Source organism: Linepithema humile, chromosome 4, assembly GCF_040581485.1.
Source record: "Linepithema humile isolate Giens D197 chromosome 4, Lhum_UNIL_v1.0, whole genome shotgun sequence".
Classification (NCBI taxonomy): domain Eukaryota; kingdom Metazoa; phylum Arthropoda; class Insecta; order Hymenoptera; family Formicidae; genus Linepithema; species Linepithema humile.
This window is the reverse complement of record NC_090131.1, coordinates 6077182-6098075: the sequence shown is the minus strand read 5'-3', so window position 1 is coordinate 6098075 and position 20894 is coordinate 6077182. Positions and strand designations below refer to the sequence as shown.

The window sequence follows — 20894 nt, the reverse complement described above, 5'->3', positions numbered from 1 at the left end:
GCAACGAGAAGGTGAGCGCAGAGGTGAGAGGGAAGCAAGACTCTCGAAAGGATCGACGGAAGCGTCAACTTGCAAGAATGGTGACGGCGATGGTGTACAAACTCAAGAGAGGGGCCGCCAATAAAGTCCGCGACTGCCCGCTTACACTTCGTTTCACTCGTCGTCGTATATTCTTCCGGATTTTTTCTCTCGTCTCTCTGCACGAAACTCGCCTTATCTCGCCCGCTTCGTTCGCGCTAGTCTTTGAGAGTCGGACTGGGAACTGGTTCACCAGGCAGGTCACGCGCAAATGACTAAATAGCAAAGGCGGACCGTGCCGCGGATACGGCGACATGTGTACAGAGTGTTTCAGAATAACATAAAAAGGTCGTAAAGTCGTAGAGTAAACTGCGATGTTTGAAAAAATGATCCAGAGATGGGAATGAAAGATCGGAGAAGTTTATTCCCACCGGAGAAAATTAAATATTGAAATACATTTAATTTAAGAAAGCTTTTATTTCATTTCCTTTCAATTGCATCAACATTTTTCTGAATAATGTCTTAATCCTTAATTTTTAAAATTCTTTAATGTGAAATTAGGACTTCTTATTAGTTCCTGTTTAGAAATGATTATAAATCTGTCTTTTATAATTCTACAAAATATATCGGTGTTATTCTGAAGCATTCTGTATGTACAAACTCAGTACATGTGCAAGTTCAAAGAAATACGCGCGTCAGACGAGCATTCACCAACACACACAAACGCGCACGTATACATGTTCCTCTTTTCCTGGTCCTTTCGCAGTGTCCTAGGTAATGGATGAAGGAAAACAAAAGGGCCAGTACGTGTAAGGAAGAATAGCCACGCGGCGCGCCACGGCGGCATATCAATTCAAGTAGTAACGCCTCGGCAATGGTCAGCCGTAGCGACTTTACGCTTGTATATGCGTTTAACTCTTATCGCGCGGCGATAACGTGGTGATTGTATCATTGACAGAAATCATTGCGCTTTGTTTCATGCAATTTTATGTAAAAATCATGCAAAAATTTTCAAAAGTTAACTTATATTAATTTAGCAAATTAATTATCGTAAAATAGATAATTACATTGTATTGCGCGGCCTCTCCTGTCAGAACTGTTTTGCCAAGTTCAAGATTGATTTTGCGAAATGCATTTCGAGATTTTCGAGACGTAGATAAAGTCGTTAAATCGTAGAGAGAAGGAGCACGGCTGGTCCATTAATTTTAGCGAAACAATGTAGCAATAACAATGGAGAGAGTGTTGCAATCGGGCGCGGGAGATCTCTCAGTTAAAGCGTATCTTCTATTACGCAACGTAGCGTTAATCCGCGAGATTGCTCTCGTCATTCCGGAAGTCTATAAGTTTTAAACACTGCCGCCTCATACTCTACGAATGATTGACTATCGCGTCGATCAACTACTTCTTAATTTAAAAAAAAAAACCGAAAAATATATTACAAATATTACACAGTAAGAAGAATATTTGCGAGTGTTATACGCTAACTTGTTTGTTACATAACACATTATACTGCTGAGATTTGCTACAGAGACCAGATGAAATTATGCAATGCTACTGATGAATAATAATTGACTGTAATCCGATTTGCGACATGCATTTCCGAAATGTAATACCTTCTCATTGCGTATTAATTTTGTGCACAGAAGAAACTGCTGTCCTCTACTAAGGTCGCCGAATGGTCTCTTATTAATAATCGCATTCAGCAGAAACCGTTTCTATTCAACAGAGATGTTATAATCCGTCTTTGCAAACTGTTTCATGTTTGGAGCGTCTCATTACGTTCTCATCATATACGATCATTCATGATAACTTGCAAGTTCTATCAGTAAAAGCTTAGCTTTCGCGAAACGTAAAAGAGAGATATTTGGCATTAAGCGTCTAAAAAATTAATAAATACCGTTTAATCTTTTTATAAAAATAAAATTAATTTTAACTTGCAAAATGTGCGGTAAATTAATTAATGTGGAGTCTATTTGGATCAAGAGCTTGCTGGTAAAATTAAATTGAGAGGTTCCGGTATGCTCGGTATAGATACTGCAAATAAATTACCGCGCGGAACACACATCGTTTCTCGAATTCCTAATGTAATACAGTGAGTAAACTCGGACAAGCAGGAATTTTTGCAAAGTGTGGAAATATCGTCCGCGTACGTCGATCCGCAGCGGGCCGTAAATAAGAGATACATCCTATATATCAGCCGGTCATGTACATAAAATATCCGTAAGCAGCGAGTGTACACGGAGAGCTAGAATTTGATCGGACCATAACTCTCGCTATCAAATATTCATTCAGCATTGACTAATAGATGCGGCGGTGCCTGTCGGACCGACCGGTAGCGTTTCTGCCGGCGGAATTCGCGTTGTACAAAATGCACTCCTAAATGCGCGAGAACATGTGCATATGCACATCGATACGATGACCGATTGGTGCCTAACATACCATATTAGAGGCTTAAATGAAAATTCGGGAATGCGCGCATCTGTGAATGTTCAAACTGGGCATTATACAATTACGTGCACACATGCAACAAGCCCTTAGTATCATCTTTAACACGTAAAAATATAAATTTTTACTATATTTAAACGGTTAATTAAAACGTAATAAAAAATGCTATTTTCATCAGCGTAGGTTTAATTATTCCAAATTTTTATAATATTAACATTTTCATATAAAAAAAATACTATTTATATGAAAATGTTAATATTATAGAAATTTGGAATAATTAAACCTACGTTGATAAAAATAGCATTTTTTATTACGTTTCAATTAACTGTTTAAATATAGTAAAAACTTACTTATACGAAATAATTAGTTCAATTGCCATAATAATATTAATTATCTGTATAGAAAAATAAACGTGGACCGCTAGATAATCACGTATAGTTATAAAAATTGATTGTGAAGCTTCAGAAAATTGGTAGATTAACGTAGAGTGCTTCTATTGATTCGCGTATAAGATTTGACGCGATGCGATTTAATATTTCAAGACTTTCTCCGAGTAATTATCGATGGCTATCCGCGTCGTTTAAAAAAGCTGAACGAAACTTATTTTCTATAATGTGTACGGTAAGCTATATCGTTCTAATAAAAGGTGGACTTTATTTCTACCTTTAGGGATCTTCGGAAATCGCTTTCGGATAAAGAATCGAATGAAACATACTCGGACCGTTGCAAAATATCTACGCCGGATATTGCGGACAAAGTCGATATCTCAGCATGAGGCAAGCAAAGTCGATTCCATCTCTTTATCCCTTTATTGACATCCAGAGAATACGCTGTGTGCACCAGTTGGGTTAATACCCAGTCTCCAAAAGTAATCTCGAGTCATCATTTGTCGTGCATTTACATCGAAATGTGGTGACGTTATCTCTTGTAATCGAATCATTTTCTCTTTCTTAGGAGATTTGTATATATATCTTTTTTTCCTCAACATTTCTCCGCGTCTCCGACAAATTACATAGAAAATAACTTTCTCTATATGGCCAAAATACAATTTACACTAAATTATTGGAAATATTGTCTCAGCAATTTTTTTATATTATCAATTGTCCTAATATTTTGTTACTAGAACAATAAGGCGCGCGCTTTTATTATAATATTTTAATAATTATAAAATTTAATTCTATTATATTCGTATGACAGTTTGACAGTTGACACGAGTGAAGCAAGTTGCAGCACACAAGCGAGACAGTCAATCAGCATCGCGAGGCTTCAACATTTCGATATATTCAAGTTCGAAGTATCATGCCTTTTTTAGAGAGGGATGCTATTAATTTCTCTTCCAAAATATACCATGCTACGCGCACTCTCTAAGACGCATTATCAAAGGAAAACACCTTTTGGGCAAATTATCCCGTTTAATCGACGATCAATGCTTTCAATGTTTTATTGTGCTCTCGCCTGCGCCAATTCAGCGACCGAGGTTATCGTTGCATGCGATAATCATTTCATTTCGAGGCTGTTGCCAGCAGATACGAATCCCGTGAGAGAAGAGCGGCAATGGTCGCTTCGCGCTTCCTTTTTTATCAATCACGCTTTTACTCGATGATCGTTGCGCTATCGGTTTTCCCAACGGTGGCCGAAGGCTATCCCAACGACATCCATTTACTCACCACCATTCGATGATGTACGGAGCGAGGGAGCTGCCGTTTTTTATCTTGTGAGCTTTTTTACGTCTGGAGCTTTTGCGGGAAATAATCCGCCGCTGCTTCTTTCTCTCTCTCTCTCTCTCTCTCTCTCTCTCTCTCTCTCTCTCCCTCTTCTACATGTTTATTCGCGAGTTTAATTTAACATCTTACAGTTTTAATGTAGTAAGTTAATTAATTTATGCCACTGATATCACCGTGAAGTCTACGAAATTATCCCGAAAGCATAAATAATGCTAACACTGTTGGCGTTAACGCGCTAAATCTACCAAGCTAAATCCCAAATGCATAAATAATGCTAACATTGTTGGTGTTTACGCGCTAAATTTATCAGATTCTCTCGGTCGCCAAGAATTTTCGTATCAGAGTTTCGAATACGTCAGCTAAAGACGCAAGAGGAGTGATTCAAGTCCAAATCGATTCTACATCAATATTTCTTTTTCCTAATCTTTTATTAGCGATAACGCGTACGTGTAAATTGATTGCCTTGCTATTAATTCGTGTGTAGAAAATTTGGCAAAGCGATGACAGGAAAAAATTAAAATTTAATGCTTAAATTAATAGAAAAAAGAATCCAAATATTTCGATATCTCGCGGTTTATTTAGTTGATTTTTTGCAAAATTAAAGTCTTGTGATAGAAATTGCAGTGTCATAAAATGACATACATATGTACTCGTACATACATATATACGTTAATTCTGGAAAGCAAATATCTCGGAGAGAGTTATACCTTCAAACATGTATTTTATCTAATTTTAAGCAAATTCCGAAATTGTATATTTATGTTAACAAAAAATTTCACTTTTAGCAAGTGTCAACGTACGTTTTGAAATAGGATTTCCAGCAATATCATTTCTATTTTAAAAACTGTCACTCTTTCTCTTGATGAGCTTTATATATTTTGCAGAGCTTTCCAACAGAATTGAATAGATATATTTAATCGAGATATCTATATTAAATTAGAATTTTATTAAATTGAAATTAAGTGTTAGACGAGAACTGGTCTTAATATACTTAATTTGTAAAAACAATAGCTTTTTTATCACTTGTTTCTGAATGAATTAGCATCACAGCGATTTTGTTCGGAAAAATCAACTTCTGGGACACTCTGTAAATCCGTGCTGACAAATTGCTCCTATCGAGAAGAGCGGAGTAATGTCAAACGGAATGCGAAAGAAATAGTTTGATTTCATTAAAAAAGGAAGAAAAAAAACTGGTTTCCTGCGCGTCGGTGACTGAAACAAAAACTTTTCAACAACGCGCGGAAAATTCCTGCGCGCCGTTAGGTACTCCAACGTGTGGGGCTCTCTCCCTCTGCAAAAAGGTTGTCGAATAAAATGGGAAGAAAAAAAAGAGTGGAGTGAGAGAAAGAGCGAAGAGAGGAATGAGCGGCGCGCATTTTATTTCGAATTCCGACGGCCACTAAACAAGTTCGCTCTCTCACGGGCACCGTCAACCGTCAAAAAATTTATTGGTCGTCTCCGCGCGCTTATCGGTGACGTTTATCGCACCGCAATATTTTCCTCCTGAAACACAGCTCGCCGCCCGCGTCTCTTTTTTGTCAGTCGTTGACGCCGCTATTTCTCCGTGCGCGTCTCCCTTCGGCGCCGCGTGTTCGTTTCTCTCTTTCTCTTTTCTCCGCTTTCCTCCTTTTTTTTTTAATTTTCGGCAACCGCGTCAGAGCCCCTCTCGACCTGTCAGCGCCGAAATTGTCGAGATCGATCGACCGTTCCGCCGCGAACGGCATAGCGCTGCGCGCCGTGTCCCACGAGTGTTTCCGCGCGAAATCCAGTTAAATACACCACCGTCGCATTTTCGGTCGCATACGAATGTAACGTGAATTGAAACATGATTCTTTCGCCCACGGTACACCGGGGACTGGAAAAAAAAAAGGTGACGCTGACATTTATGGAGCGCGATGCCCTTTTATACGTGCACTGTGTACACGCTCGAGTGATTGTTTTCGCGTCTCGTTTTAAGGCCGCTTAAAATCTTGCGGACCTTTCAAAATAACTGAGAGGGTTGTTTACAATTTGCTTTATTATAATATGTAAAGTTATTCCGACCACCAAAATATATAATCGGAGGACTAACTCTTAATCCTTCAATCTTCAATATAATTCAGCGATTCCTTAAAATTACGTAGACGCTGATAGATTTTCATAACTTATGCAAGCGTAGAAGACATTTTGGTAATCGAAAGCTTGATGAGTCTACGTATCACATGAGGTACATTTCATGCAAAATCAATTTTGTTCTTCATGCTAAATTGACGAGACGTATTATGAGAAGCTTATTCCGTTTATATCAATTCACTCGATAAGTTTACTTTTCATCGCCGAAAATCAATCCCTGCTATTATTTTCGTGTTAAGAAGCAATGTAAGAATCGGTATGGTTTTACTTGGTGATGTTGAACTTCCGTATTCGGACAAGTGCATTCGTATGTATTTCGATTAAAAGGGCAGCACGATTTTCAGTTCCACCGTATGGTTACATCGGTCGAAACACGATTCTTTTGGTTACGGAAAACGAGCCAATGGTATCGAATAACGCGGAACTGAGAAAATTCAATTTTCTGTATTTTATCGAGTTACACAATGGATTACTCTTCAAGTTTTTTTTTGCAGATACTTATAAGACAATAAGATTCGGCATGATAAAAACCTAACATTTAGAAATTAACATCGAAATTTTAATTGAAAAATTTTATATAAAAAAATACAGCCATACTAAAATGTTCATTATTTTTTATATAATATTATTACAAAGAAATAAATTTTATTTTTTGAAATATAATAGAAGAGCCGTCGCAGGATGTTAGTGCTAAATTTTTAATTTTTCTTAAAGAAATTAATAAATTAGTCTACATGAGACAGTTTTATTTTTTGTCTAAATATATTAATTATTGAAAAAGATGACATTTATGCAAAATAAATTCGAAAAAATTTGTCTAAAAAATATTCTATTGATTAAAAATATTATATACATTTAATACGAATAATTATCTTGAAAACACCGATGTTGGAAAGTGATTTTCTCGCACGCACGAATAATAGGGCGCATTGTCACGAGCAGAAACCGACGTTGACGTCGCGTGCTCGCTAAAACGTGTGTGGTAGCGGCGAATTCAAACCAAGCCGCGATCGTGGGCGTTAAAATAGAATAACATGTACACGCGCCAAAGTTATACGACTGCTTGGAAAAAACTAGGAAAAAAAAAAAGAATGAACCGTAGTGGATTCTTCATCGTGACACCGGCAGACCGTGCGTTGCGACGCGTAGCCACCATTTTCCGCGCTGCAGAGTAGAAAAAAGTCACGTGAACCCTGGGATAGACTCGTGAAACACGCGAGATATTTCTATGAAATTATGCGTTCGAGAATTTCACGGAGAATCAGAACGGGAGACTGCAAGAGATGAACTGCTGTCGCGAGTATTCGCGAGAACAGAAAGTTCTCGTATTTGACTTCTATAAATTAATGCTAGCAAATGTCTACGCCGTATATTTTCAGTTTTACATTATATTTAATTTCAAAAAGAAATAGACTAATTAAAAAGTTGAAAATAAATTAAAAGAATTAATGTAACAGAATATCTGTGAATTTAATTATTTTTTTTTTTCATGTAAATTTAATTTCGCGTGCCGCTGTATCTTGCAACTTTTTAATAATTTAATTTCAGCAGTTTTGTTAAGAAATATAAAACTCAAATTTTTTCTAAAATAACATCCACTTCCAACTAATTAGTTATAGAAGATTGTAACAATATATTTTTTAATTTTCAAATAATGAGAAGATATTTTCAAATAATAACAAAAGCCAAAAAAATTAGTATTGCATTGTGCTGTGCATGCATGTTGCATTTTTCTCTGATTTTATGATAAAAAGCGCACCGTAAATGTATTAGAACGTGAGATTTTTATCGGCACATTATCACGAATGAGATGATACAAAAAGACCAAAATTGTAAATGATAATGCAAAAAATAAAAATAGTGTAAATGCGACAAAACACCACTATAATATCTGATTAAACGAGCCGAACTCCCGTCCATCAATAGGCAATCGAATCATTCTCAATCCGTTCGCAAATAGAATTGTTTATTTCGATGTGTTATTTGTATTATTCGCTTTATATATTTTCATCATAATGCGAGTACGGAGCTTTTTGCGCGAATAATTATTATATAAAGTGGAAGATAATGATCATCCGCGCTGAAATTTCGGCGAAAATTGCAGACTGTTACACTTGTTTCGCTGCATGCTTTACGCTTACAAATTATTATTATTTTTTTCTACACTACTCATACATTGTTAGTCTCATTTTATTTATACAGGAAATGGCTTTGTAATTATTAATATTTCGGCTGAAAGAATTTACTTGGCGCCATGCGATCTTCCCCAGTTCAAATGTTTACGCAAGTGATAGATGGAGCGAGGGTTTGCTTCCGAGCTCCTGCAGGAAACAGGACGGGAGAAGCAGGAAGAGGTGCAACGGTACAAACAGAATAACAGAAGACATCAAATTGAGTTCCTGGAGAATCGCGCGTTGGATGGGACGATGGGGACCAAAATCTAAAAGGAGGAGGAAGATCGAGAGAAAGAGAGAGAGAGAGAGAGAGAGAGAGACAGAACGACCGGAGAGTGAGGGCAGTGAGGGATTTCTCTTAGAGCGTGAACGCGGACGTAAGATACGTATAATGGAAAGTCTGATAACTTTTCACGAAAAGAAGCGGCCCCGCTCTTTCGCACAGTCGCCGCGCCGCGCAAACCGCGGATTATCCGTCCGAGTCGAGTACCGAGGGTCGTGAGATTTAATATTATATTCTTTTCGTCGCGCACACCTCGGCCGCTCGTTTTCCCCAAGCCGGAAGAGAGAAGAGGCGGGTGCAGTAGGGGCTTCGACCTAAAGTCGACAACAGTACGTAACAGCTGACGCCATCAACTTTGAGTGCAGCGTCCTGCTTTCCCATTCTTCCTTACTCTTCTTCCTTCTATATATATTTCTATATATATATATATATATATATATATATATATATATATATATCGCTTCTTCCTCTTCCACTTCCTCTTCTACACTCGCCCGCTCTTCTCTCCCGGCCTTCTCGCACGAGTACCTTCGTTCTTCACGGTGCTCTCACCGCGCGCAGCGAGTACTTGAATACAGAGCTTCCGCACTTCAATCCATCTGTCTACTCCTGTTAAGAATCGGCCGTTCTATTGGCCCACGTTTCGAACGTGTGTAGCACGGTCCTCCGAGCCGCCGAGGATATTTTACTCAAGGATTAAAATCCACGCGGTGGTCGCGCGAGTAAATTTGGTTCCGCAATCGCGTCGGTCAATTCCGACCCAGATACCCTCGCAGCGGAATATTTTCTGTCCGTTGGTTATTTCTTTTTAAAAGCTAAAGATATCGAAAATTTCTATTTAGAACAAATATGAAAACATAAATAACGATATATTGTTTTTCTATGACTGCATTGTACGATAAAAAATGCAGCACGTACATTTCTTTTTGCTGATTATTTTTAAGAATAGTCGGGATATTTTGATAAATTGCAAAGCGTTGTTTTATGTAAATTAATAATTAATTCGCGTGGTACACTGTCTAGGGAGTGACTTGTTAAATCGTAATTACGCGAGAATGCTAGCTGTTAATGGAAAAATTCAATATTCAATTGTAACAAATGCCAATGCGAATGGGCAATTTAATTATACGCGACCAGACAATTCCGATGAAGAAAATTTCGGATGGTTTTTCATTACTGTGGTGGATTGCATATCGTGAACGATTAAATAATTTAGCTGCCTGCTCATTTAAATCGTAATTGTGTATGTGTTCCGCACATCTTCCGCTGTTAATGGGACTATATTTAAGTTAAATGTACCTGAACGCTTTTAAATGTATCTAAATACAAAATGGTTTTATCTCCAAACATTAAAACGTATATGCGATGACACAATTAACACGTGTATTAAAATTAATTGATAAAAAAAGTAAAAAATTTACGATTATATCACTAATATTCATATCTATACTGCAAAACCAAAAGTGTAAATTAATGTTACTCGATCGTTATCGTATTAATAACGGAATTTTAAAATATCACTGTCGAACTTGCACGATAAACATAACTTTTTTCAAAATTAAATATAAACCGCATCTTTGATATTGTATTGAAAGATTTTTAATATTAGTATATTAAGGTCTTTGTATAATTTTTTAAAAATACCAGTAGATATATTTTTGAATAAAAGGGTAGAGCCCTCTCTATCGTCGACTCGATGTGCAAGTTTCATTAGCTTTCCATATGAATTCGCTCCTGCGTAAAATAAGCTCCGTGAACCCGTGTAATACGGTCCAGCCTCAAATGACAAAACTTTACATGTAATCGAGCATACGGCGGATAGTCCGAGGGTGGCGATAGAGCGCACAACCCTTCTCTACAGCATCCCTCCTATTCGCACAAAGGGTCTGGCTAAGTCTGATTTAAGCGTCAGGTATAAAGGTCGTAAAGGCGATATTCCGCATTCGTGGAGAGACGACTTTATTACTTTAGGAATATGACGCAAATTTCACTTGTGATAGTTTCTATCTCTTCTTTCGCTAGCTGTGTCTCTGGCGGGAGATCGATCTTCATACCATTTTCAATGACAACAATTTGAACAAAAGGTGCACATAAAGATTCCATCAAATATTGTATGTTTTATAGTGAAAAATGAGTTCCAATTTAAAAGGAATATTTTATATTTCAGTGGTAAATTTAATCACGTGACAGCCCGCACAGCTGCATTTATATGAGAGTAGATGTAAAAATACTTAAAATGAATGTAAAATATTTAAAATAGTGCAAATGCTCTCCGTCTAAAAATCGCGCGCTGTATACTATTTTTAAAAAATTATAATTTTTGAGTTTTCTTAAATAAACGATGCAGAAGCGGAAACAGTTAGTTTTCAATAATCAGCCTAATAATAGGTATTAGGTATTTTCTATCCATTTTACACGACGTGAAAATTAGAAACATCCGCGCGCTAATGAGGTTGCCTGCACGATCTATTTGCGCGGAAAATAAAAATAAATATTGCCGAGATTTTTCGTGCAAATTACAGCTCTCGCTACTTATTCATTGTATGCGCTGCTCTTGATAATCCGAGTAAATGAACATCTGCGTACGTCACCGAGCCGTCCCGGCGACGACGCAGCAGAGACGTCTGAGACTATAAATATGCATGGCATTAACAGAATGGTAATGAATTCGGTAAACTCCCCTCCTCCGCTCTCCCCTCATCTCTCCGGGAACATCGGTTTTTCCTCTCTTTTTCTTTATTAAGCGCGAAAGCCCGACTAGAGAATGTATTAATTAAGCGAATCTCCATTCCGCTTGAAATTGATCGACGCGGTAAACAACATAGCGCGTATCTTTCTCTATTTTTATCCCTTTAATTATCCGCGGGAAAGCGAAGAGGATTTCAATGAGACAGGCGGTCTTTGTAGCAAAATGACACACAAGGAAACGTTTTATATGCATAAACGTAAACACAATCGCTTTTCCCGTCATTAACGACTCGGCTTATATACAGAAATCATATTATCCGAGCTCAATGTCTTATGTAATAAACTCGAGTATCGTTTTCTCGATGATGACGGGATATTCCGGTGTCACATTTCGCGCAAATTGACTCGCGCAAGGAACACATTCGAGTGAATTAACTCATGATTGCGCGCATGTCTGACGCGGCATCCGTCGATAATTTCGCTCATTTCGGGTTTCGTCATCAATAAAATCTAAACCGACAGGTATGCAATTTCAGTCGACGCAACTCCGCAATGAAATTTTCCATATCGCGCGCGAGTGCGCGCGAGAGAGGATGAAGCGCTACGCCCCACGGCACATATTAAATTTGTTTTCCCGGGCTATAAGTCGGGAAGAAGGAGGAAAGTTACTTTCCACCGTCAAAAGAGGAAACGAGACGCGCGAGAAAGAATGAAAGGGAGAGAGAGAGAAGACAGCAGAGAAAAGACAGGGTAGACCTAATAAATAAATAGGGGTCGATAGCGTTGTAAACGTCCGTCGTAAAGTGATTTAGCCACTTCATTGGCTCATAGAGAGTTAAGTGCAGACGCGGGCTACATAAATGCCAGTCGTGAGATTCACTCTCCGTCCCTCCGCCGCAGCTGCCGTGTCTCACCCCATTGTCGCTCGGTTCTTCTTTTTTTTTTCGTTCGCGTATTTTCGCTCTCGCTCCGCTTCTATCGCCTCACTCATCCCTCCTCCCCACGCATCTCTCTTCCTTGCAGGGATCCACGTGTAAATCCCGCTGCGCCGTCCCTCGCCGCTCTCCTCGGACGCTCTACTTTCCCGCACGGATCCCTTGGGGTCGTAAAACGCGTCTTTATTTTTACGTCGGATTTAACCGCGGTTTCACGCGGATCTTCGAAACGATCTCGTCCCCCCCCCCCTCGACGCGGTCCGTGTGTCAATAACACCGGCTAGAGTCACGCTGAACACAAGCTGCAATGCTCGCTGCACATTCCGTGCACTTTAACCCATTAGCGCTCGGTGTGCCGATTGAGAGGCAATTTGTTTGTATTTTTTCAAAAAACTCTAATTAAAAGGCTTGAAACGGATTCTTTTTAAGACTTTAAAAACTTGTATTTATTATATCTTTGACGATCCATCAAACTCTGTATTTTTTAATATTATGTGTCAAATGGATTTTTTTATACCGTAATAGGCAGAATGTTTGCCTAGTTGCAAATTTGACTACTTCTTGTGAACGAATTTAGAGTTGATTTGTAGTAACAATTTCTAGAATGCTCACTAAGTGTAGAAAATTTCTAGCATAAATTATTTTGACGATAATTAATTAATTAAAGTTTTTATTAAAATAAAATTTAGTTAGAATCGAGAAAAGACGTTTCATTAGCATTTAAGATCGCGCGATCGGCGAAACAGCGGGAATTTCTCAGCTGGGAATTCTTAAGCGACATTGCAAAACGATGACTCCATCGTTGTCATCCATCGAAGTTCCTCTCTTGAGGAGCTTTCAGAGACGGTTTTCTTTAGCTTGCTCGAATCGCGGCAAAGGCGCAACCGTGCTGTGTGTTTGATAAAAGGCGCAACGCGATTTTCAAAGGTCTCTCGTCTCGTGTCGCCTAGATAGATCGTGGAATTGGTGTGCACGGCTCTTTACTATCTTTATGGTTTGCTCTCCACTGTGTCGTCGCGAGCTATTCTTCTTACTCTTGTCACTCTTATCCCCCTCTCGCGTCCCCCGACCCTTGCGACTTACCTTTCTTCTCGTCGCCTCGCTCTAAGTAAGAGACGCTCTTTCTGCTTTCCTGCGGAAACAGGCTTTTCGTTTCGCGGATTTAATACAACGTCACGGACGGTATCGGAGGGGTCCTCTATTAAGCTGTAATTTTATTTTGCATAAATCGCAAGTCATAAATATTCATTTATTTGCGGCGAAAATGGTGTTCGAAAAATTGCGCGGCTGGAAGAGCCTGAACTGGCAAATTTCACGATTGGATCACCGAGATGTTTTGATAACGAAAGAGGCGAGGAGAGAAAACACACGGAAGAACTGAGAACGAGCTCTCATAAAAGGAACGGATTATTCTCCAGGGAAGCGTGAGAACGTCCGAAAGAGGAAAGCAGCATACGATAGAGATGATGGTCGAGTTTCAAAGTAAACACATGTCAGGTTTAAAACTTGGATAGCGAGAAAGACAATGGTTATGCGATATTTATAGCTATAAAGAAAAAGGCAAAACTATAGCGCTTCTCAACGTATAAGATCACATATAAAATTGAATTTTTTTTACAATTAATTCACATTTTTATGACCGATGTATTTTTTTCAATGATCCATATTTCGGAGTCGAAATTCACGATGTTGTTAAATCCCGCGCGATTCAATTACGGTCCCCTTTACGATACGCTGAGCTTATACCCGATTCGACTATGAGATTCAGATTTCGAGCATTTAATTTCGGCCTCGAGGGTCTTCCGGCCGATTGCGGTGCAAAACCCTGAAAAAATCGTCAGATAAGCGGCCATTTCTAGGAAACGGCGGTTATCACCGGCGAATCTCGGTCGGCGGAACAACTTCTACGACGGGCGAGTTCGTGTGTTCGGTCCGAATAGCGATGTTCCAATCTGATCGAGCCTGTGTTACAGAAAAGGATCGGCAAAAACCGTGATTACTCCCACTATCGTGGCCAGCCTTAGTTGAATCCAATTTTCCGTACGCTTTTTCGTGTACTTAGGGAGGATGCGCTTTTATTTTGTCGCGAAGCAAGATTAGCATGTATCAATGTATGAGCGATAACAGTGAAACAAATCTGCGATAACATATATTGAATTTGTTAATTTTATCATAGCTTCTCTCTCTCTCTCTCTCTCTCTCTCTCTCTCTCTCTCTCTCTTTATGTTCGCTTTTCCGTCTCTACTTCTCCCGCTCGCTCTGTAACTACTTCATCTCTCATTTCCTCGTCAGGATTTCAGCGTAGTTAAGCAATTTTAGGATGTAATTGGAGTTCAATAGTTTGGATTCATTAACGCTGAAGCGGCATTATCTCAAGATCTAATTCGTGATACTTCGGGTCGAGAGGCAGCCTATTACTTTCGAGGACTTTCAAAGAATTCTCCCTTTTGGCCCCACCTACGTCGCTTCCCGACGATCTCTGAAGAGCTTCGCCGTACCCTTCCAGTTACACACGTGCTACAACTAAACGATCTTTATCACATTAAATCGTCGGTGAATCTTGCGGCTGTTATATACTACTGAACGTTTCTCCGCGGATGAAATTATTTTCTCTTCAAGGAGAAGCTCGACGATATAATTTAACTGCGCGATTCACGCGCCGGGAATATATTTTTCGTCACACAAATTTGGCGCGTGAATTTTTTGCGTGTCGCATTTTGTCGTAATTATTCCGCCGCGTGGCGCTTTCGTTACGATATGAAGCGTAAGAACACTTAATCGGCGCAAGTCGTATAATGCGTACATCCAAAGGGAGGTAAGATTGCGAATCAAACGTAAAACAGAGTTTCATCCAATTACAACTTCCTACAAAGGGCGTTTACGTAAAATAATCGCATTAATGTTCAACAGACCGGACTAATTACCTTTCCTCTAAGCAAGGGAACGCATAATTCTCCCGGAAACGACAGCGGCCAGATTGGAAACTCCTTGCATTCGCTCGCTTCGTCTGCTGAAACGATTCAACAGAGCACGCCCCGCGGTACCCACCAAGGCAAGCGCGCAGGAGTGGATTAGTTTTGCAAATACACAAATACACGCGTCGGCGGCGGCGGCGCGGCGCGCGTGTTTCGCGGTCGTTACGCCTAATTTAGCCAACACTTCTGTCTGCCGCTGGCAGAACGGAAGTCAATGGCCCGAAAGTCACCGAAATCAAAGTAATTCGAGAGGAAGTTCACAGGATTCGTGCTGTATTTCCTGACAGTATGTAAGATCTGACGAATCATATTGCTATCATGTTTCTTAGGATGATAATAGCAGTATATATCATTGCACACGACAAGAATTGAGGCATCTGCCGTAACAAGCAAAATTTGAAGAAAAAATTGATCAAAATTCCTCGTTGTTATTTTTTCCCATCGTTATTTTGTATTAATTAATACGAAAATGATAAATAAAATAGAATATTATAATTGCAGTGGACTTCCGTTTTACTTGTCGGTAATTTCGAAAGCTTTTTCGTATGTATCATAATTAAAAGATTAATTAACACGATTATCATATAATAATTAATTTTCATATGACATTGCTCCTGACTGTGCATAATGATTTATTTTCACGCGACGAGATAATTACCTAGGTTTTGAGAGACACTTTCTTATTTATTGTAAATGTATTAATTATTTTACTTAATTTTTCATGCGCGATCACGCGTGTAATATTTACGATGAAGCGATCGAGTGCGTTTTAGCGGGCGGTGTATTCTCAATCTGCGATCGAGGATTACGGGTATCGCATATTGCCGCGAATGCTTCAGGGTGGAGTACACCGGCATTAAGTCTAACTTCCATTATAATCTATATCCAATCACTCGAGGCCGATTATCGGGACGGCAGGAAATAGCCCGCGCCCTTGTTCCGTGCCGCCGACGCCGCGGCTGAGAGGCTGGCCCTTCGATTGCCGCCCTGCTTCGCCGAAAATAAATTGTGTTTGGTATTCCCGTCTCCTATCCCTAAGATATTGCACCGAGAAGGGGCAGCGTAGCAAGTAAATATATTTTTCTGTATTAGGCGTTGGCAGTACAACGTTTTTAGATCAACAGACGCATATATCGAAGAATAAATGTATTGGATGAAAAATGATATAACCTGTGACGATAATAAATGTTAGCATACTTTATGCGATTATGAAAATAATAATTCTATGTATAGAAAAAATGAAGAGTGTAGAAAAAATATTTTTTTATGGAAGGCTACGTTATTAAAAAGGAGCTTTGAGTTTAAAAAAGGAGCTTTTTTCGATTATTTTATAAAATATACAATAACAATATGATTAATTAAAAAAAAAAAATAAATTTTGCATTTAACTTGATGTAAAAATTGATATCACAAATTGTTTAACGCAAATAAAATTTGATTTTACCCTAAAATTACACCGAAATAATCAAAATAGCTACTTTCTCATGCCAAAAAGGCCTTTTAATTTTATTCGCGCAGGATTTCGAACAGCAGAATTGCAGAATTTTCCGAATCAATGTCCAACGCAAAAGGAAGTCGTGTTCCTCTCGTGGATCAGTGCACGACCTTCTCACGGCGGAATTTCCACCGGATAACCGTCGATGCCCACCATCGTTCGTCGACACGTAGCCGGAAAAGGACATTCTAGGTACAGATCAGTGAACGGAGACGCTGGACGTCCCGTTTTTGCGAGGAGAACGGCGCGCGTGAGTCGGATAACCAGAGGCTCGTTTCGGGCCTCTTCTGGCTGATTCTAATCGGACCAACCCACTGCCGAACTTGACCAGGTCTGGGCGTAACCACTGGATGGAATCGAGATCTCTCCGCACCGGTTACTGCGCGACACTTTTCCACTTTTTTTTTTATTATCCTCACTCGAGAGATGCGATTCGACGAAGATTGCGCGTCGTGATCTATTCGAACTGAACAATGAGAGTGTAAGCTTGCTTTCGGGGAAACAATTTTTCTTCCCGTCCGCACGATCAAACGCTCAATTGATAATTTTTAGCGTAAATTTCTTCCCGCAAATGTAAAAAAATCGGTATTTTCATAATTTTTGACATGACGTAAATTTCAGTTTAATTAAGTTAATGTAAAATACACATTGTATCGTTGGTATAATGAAAGCTTGCGTATTCAAAGAAGAAAAAAGGATCTCTCTCTCTTTCTCTATTGTTTCGCGTTGATAACGAATTTTGGAAACCGAAAAATCATCAAAATGGACTTCGCCGCGATCCGTAGAAAATTACGAGAAATGGAATTATTTTTCCATAACAGAGGGATATGGAACACGGCGCGCGTGGTTGCGACACACGCGTGAGGAAATGCACTGGTTATTTTCCATCTGGAAAGAAAACATTTGTCACTGCACTCAACTTACGGTGGGATAACGTTACGGTGGGAAATTCGAACTCGGTTCTCTATATCGGATTGACTCGGAAAAGGTGGGACGGAGGGGGGAGGGGAATAGGGGGAGCATCCGGTTACACGTCAGACAAGTGATGGATCGGGAACAAATGGGGAATATTGACTGGAAATATTAGAGATATTAAAAAGGAGCCGCACGCCCCGCCGTATCTCACATATCGAGAGATTGAAATCTGACACTCCCATATTATCCGAATCGAACAAAGAGCACGTTCGACGAGATATAGAATATTCGCATGATCCGCCCGCTATACCGCGCTTAAACCCGTTTCGGGAAAAAAAGCGCCGAATCCAGATATATGTCAGGAATATATCCCGAAAATCTAATAAAAAGTCCAGTAGAATTAAGGCAAAAAGAGAAAAAAAATCGGTATAATCGAATCACGTTTTTAATTCATGAATATCATATTTCTTATCCATTATATGCTCAACAAATTTTGCTGCGTTAATGCATGCGTATGCATTGCTCATCGATGAAAGCCGAATTGTTCTTTGAAAAATTTCAGATTACATTTTAAACGATAGAAACAGTGGCATTCTATTTCTATTGCATATAATTGGCATATATATATATATATATATATATATATATATATATATATATATATATATATGTGTAGAAGAATATTCCATTTTTTTTTAATTTTAAAAACCCCAGAAAATGAGATCTGCATAGGAAAATTATTTCGCGTTCTTTCGTACACAAGAATGTATGGCTGTATAAGCAGCTAGGTAAGTATAACTATTTGTTATAGTTACTTGTCTTTGTGGACTTTCTTATAGAATCTTGAAGACGTCCTTAGTTACAAGGCGCGCGTCTCCGACTTCCTGCAAATCGAGCTTTTCCCTAAACCGCTTTCCATGACAAAGGGCGCGCTTCGCCGCGACGCTATCGCACGAACGCAACACAATCTCGCAGGAGACAGTGACGGTGGCCTAACCATGATTAAGAAAGGGAGACGCACCGAAAGATGCCGTACAGTTTCCGGCACGGAGTTCTTTCGTTCTTCTCCACCTCCTTCCATTCTTTTCCTTCCTTTTATTTTTATTTTTTTTTTTTTTTTTTGGAAGAACCATACGGTGGGGCTTAATTTCAGGTGGATTTCTGAGACGGCTTGCTTTTTTCTTTTTTTATGACCGGTGCTAAAGCCTCGTACAAAGAGACAAGAAGCAGCGCGAGGGAGCAGGCGGCGCGCGGAGGGAGCGCGGAAAATGCGGGAAAACATCCAACCCGGGCGAGATTGCCTCTTTCCTAATTTATAACTAGGCGAGGCCTCGCCTTAACAATTTACGCTGTATCCGTACTCCGTGCCAACCATCACCCTTCTCTCACCCGTACCGCCGAGCGACTTCCCCAGATTCCGAAACGGTTACGTACCTATAGGACGTCCGAGGCAGTTACGACGTCGCGACACGAGATTGCCGGAGGGAGACGCCGTTTCTCTTAGCCGCCACCGCTGCTCTCACCCCACTCTTTGTTTTCCGAAGACTTACTGCTCCTCGTTGACGAGACTCCTAATCCTGATTGATCCTCCCAAAATAATCTGGTAAAAAAAAGAAAATATAATAAATATAGGATAAGAGTTTGATGGCAGATATTCGAAAACGTTAATACGGAGAAGGCACTTATCGCCAATTCGTCAAGAAAGACGAAAGTCTTGCGCTAAAACTATAGATAATAGTGATTTCTTTTCTCTTTTTTATAAATTCAGTGAGAATAATTACTGAATAATAGTCCGACTTTTGACGATGCATGCAATGCGTTACAGAACAAGTTCCAATTTTCTTCCTGAAAAAGTCAGCGACGTCAATGCAGATGCAAGAAGTATCTTGTCTATCTGAATTGCAAATTTCATTTTCTTAATGGTACCGGAATGTAAAACACGACTTTCGACCCTGAAGAAACTTCCGAACATTTGCTTCTTATACTGGTGTAATATAGAGAACCGGAGTCTCAAATTGTTAAGAAAGTATCGAATAATGCTATATTTACCGCTTCATTTATTTCTAATTATCGATACTATTTCAATAAATATCAATTACAATTAATGCATAAGAATATTTTTACACATTACAAATTATTCAACGAGTAAAACTTTGCAAATTAATATCTTTGCGATCGAGCATAATTGACGTTTGATAAATAAAACCAATAAAAATCAATATTGTGATAAAATATTTAATATCAAAATTGAAAATAAAAATTGTAAAATATAGAAAAATTTACTATTGTTCCGCGCAGTGCGCGCGACGAATATTATCTGGTTAATACCAATTTCAGAGTTGATTTTTCTCGAGCGGTTTTAAACTAGAGCGTTACAATTATCATAAAAGTCTCATGATTTTACATACAACGCACGCGAAAGTACTACGCAGTATAATATAATATTCCAGCGGGCAATCGCTACGAAGCTTACAGTCGGGCCTTAATAACGGAAGAATTTTCTTCAAGGTTTCCTGGACGCTAACCGAGGAAACACTAATTATTTCGCAATCTCGGCACTCACTCCATTTCGTGTTGCATTAAGAAAATTAATTTTTTACATCCGCCTCGTTAAAAAGAATGTGCGTTCCCCATCCATCCTGGTGAATTGATCCCGGAAAAACGATAGCAATCGGGTGTAAATTGAGGATTATGCCATTAAGAAAATTAATAAATGAAAACGAAATCACGCACACGCCATTAAGAAAATTAATTTCCCGGCGACGTGTATTTCCCCCCGCCGGAATCCGTATGCCCGACGCTCACAGTCGAAGACATAATAATATTTTTCTCTATCAGCCCGTTTTAATCCTCTTCCGTTTATTCCGTCTTTGGTATAATCATGATCCTTTCAAAAGAAGTCGTGTGAGAAACAAATGTCTCGGAGTATATTTTTCTATTAGGACGAGTGAATCGTGATGTTTTTGCCACAATTCCGCAATATAACTGTGTATCATAATTGAATCCACCGACTCCACGCATTCAAATAATGTCAAGGGAGTGATCTTTCCGCGTAATTACGTATAAAACAAGGGCGATCGAAGCTGGGGAGATCCCCATTCTTCGGAAGAGATCCGTCGAGATATGTGCG

General features: G+C 39.2%; 1 protein-coding gene across 1 annotated transcript in view; it reads right to left on the bottom strand.

Annotated features, from left to right (window-relative positions):
• Nmdmc (NAD-dependent methylenetetrahydrofolate dehydrogenase) overlaps positions 1–20894 on the bottom strand; it is a 59454-nt gene that overhangs the window by 13371 nt on the left and 25189 nt on the right. The window contains exon 3 of the mRNA XM_012366516.2: positions 19199–19364. The gene's annotated coding sequence lies outside the window, so the exon portion shown is untranslated. The remainder of the gene's footprint in view (positions 1–19198; positions 19365–20894) is intronic.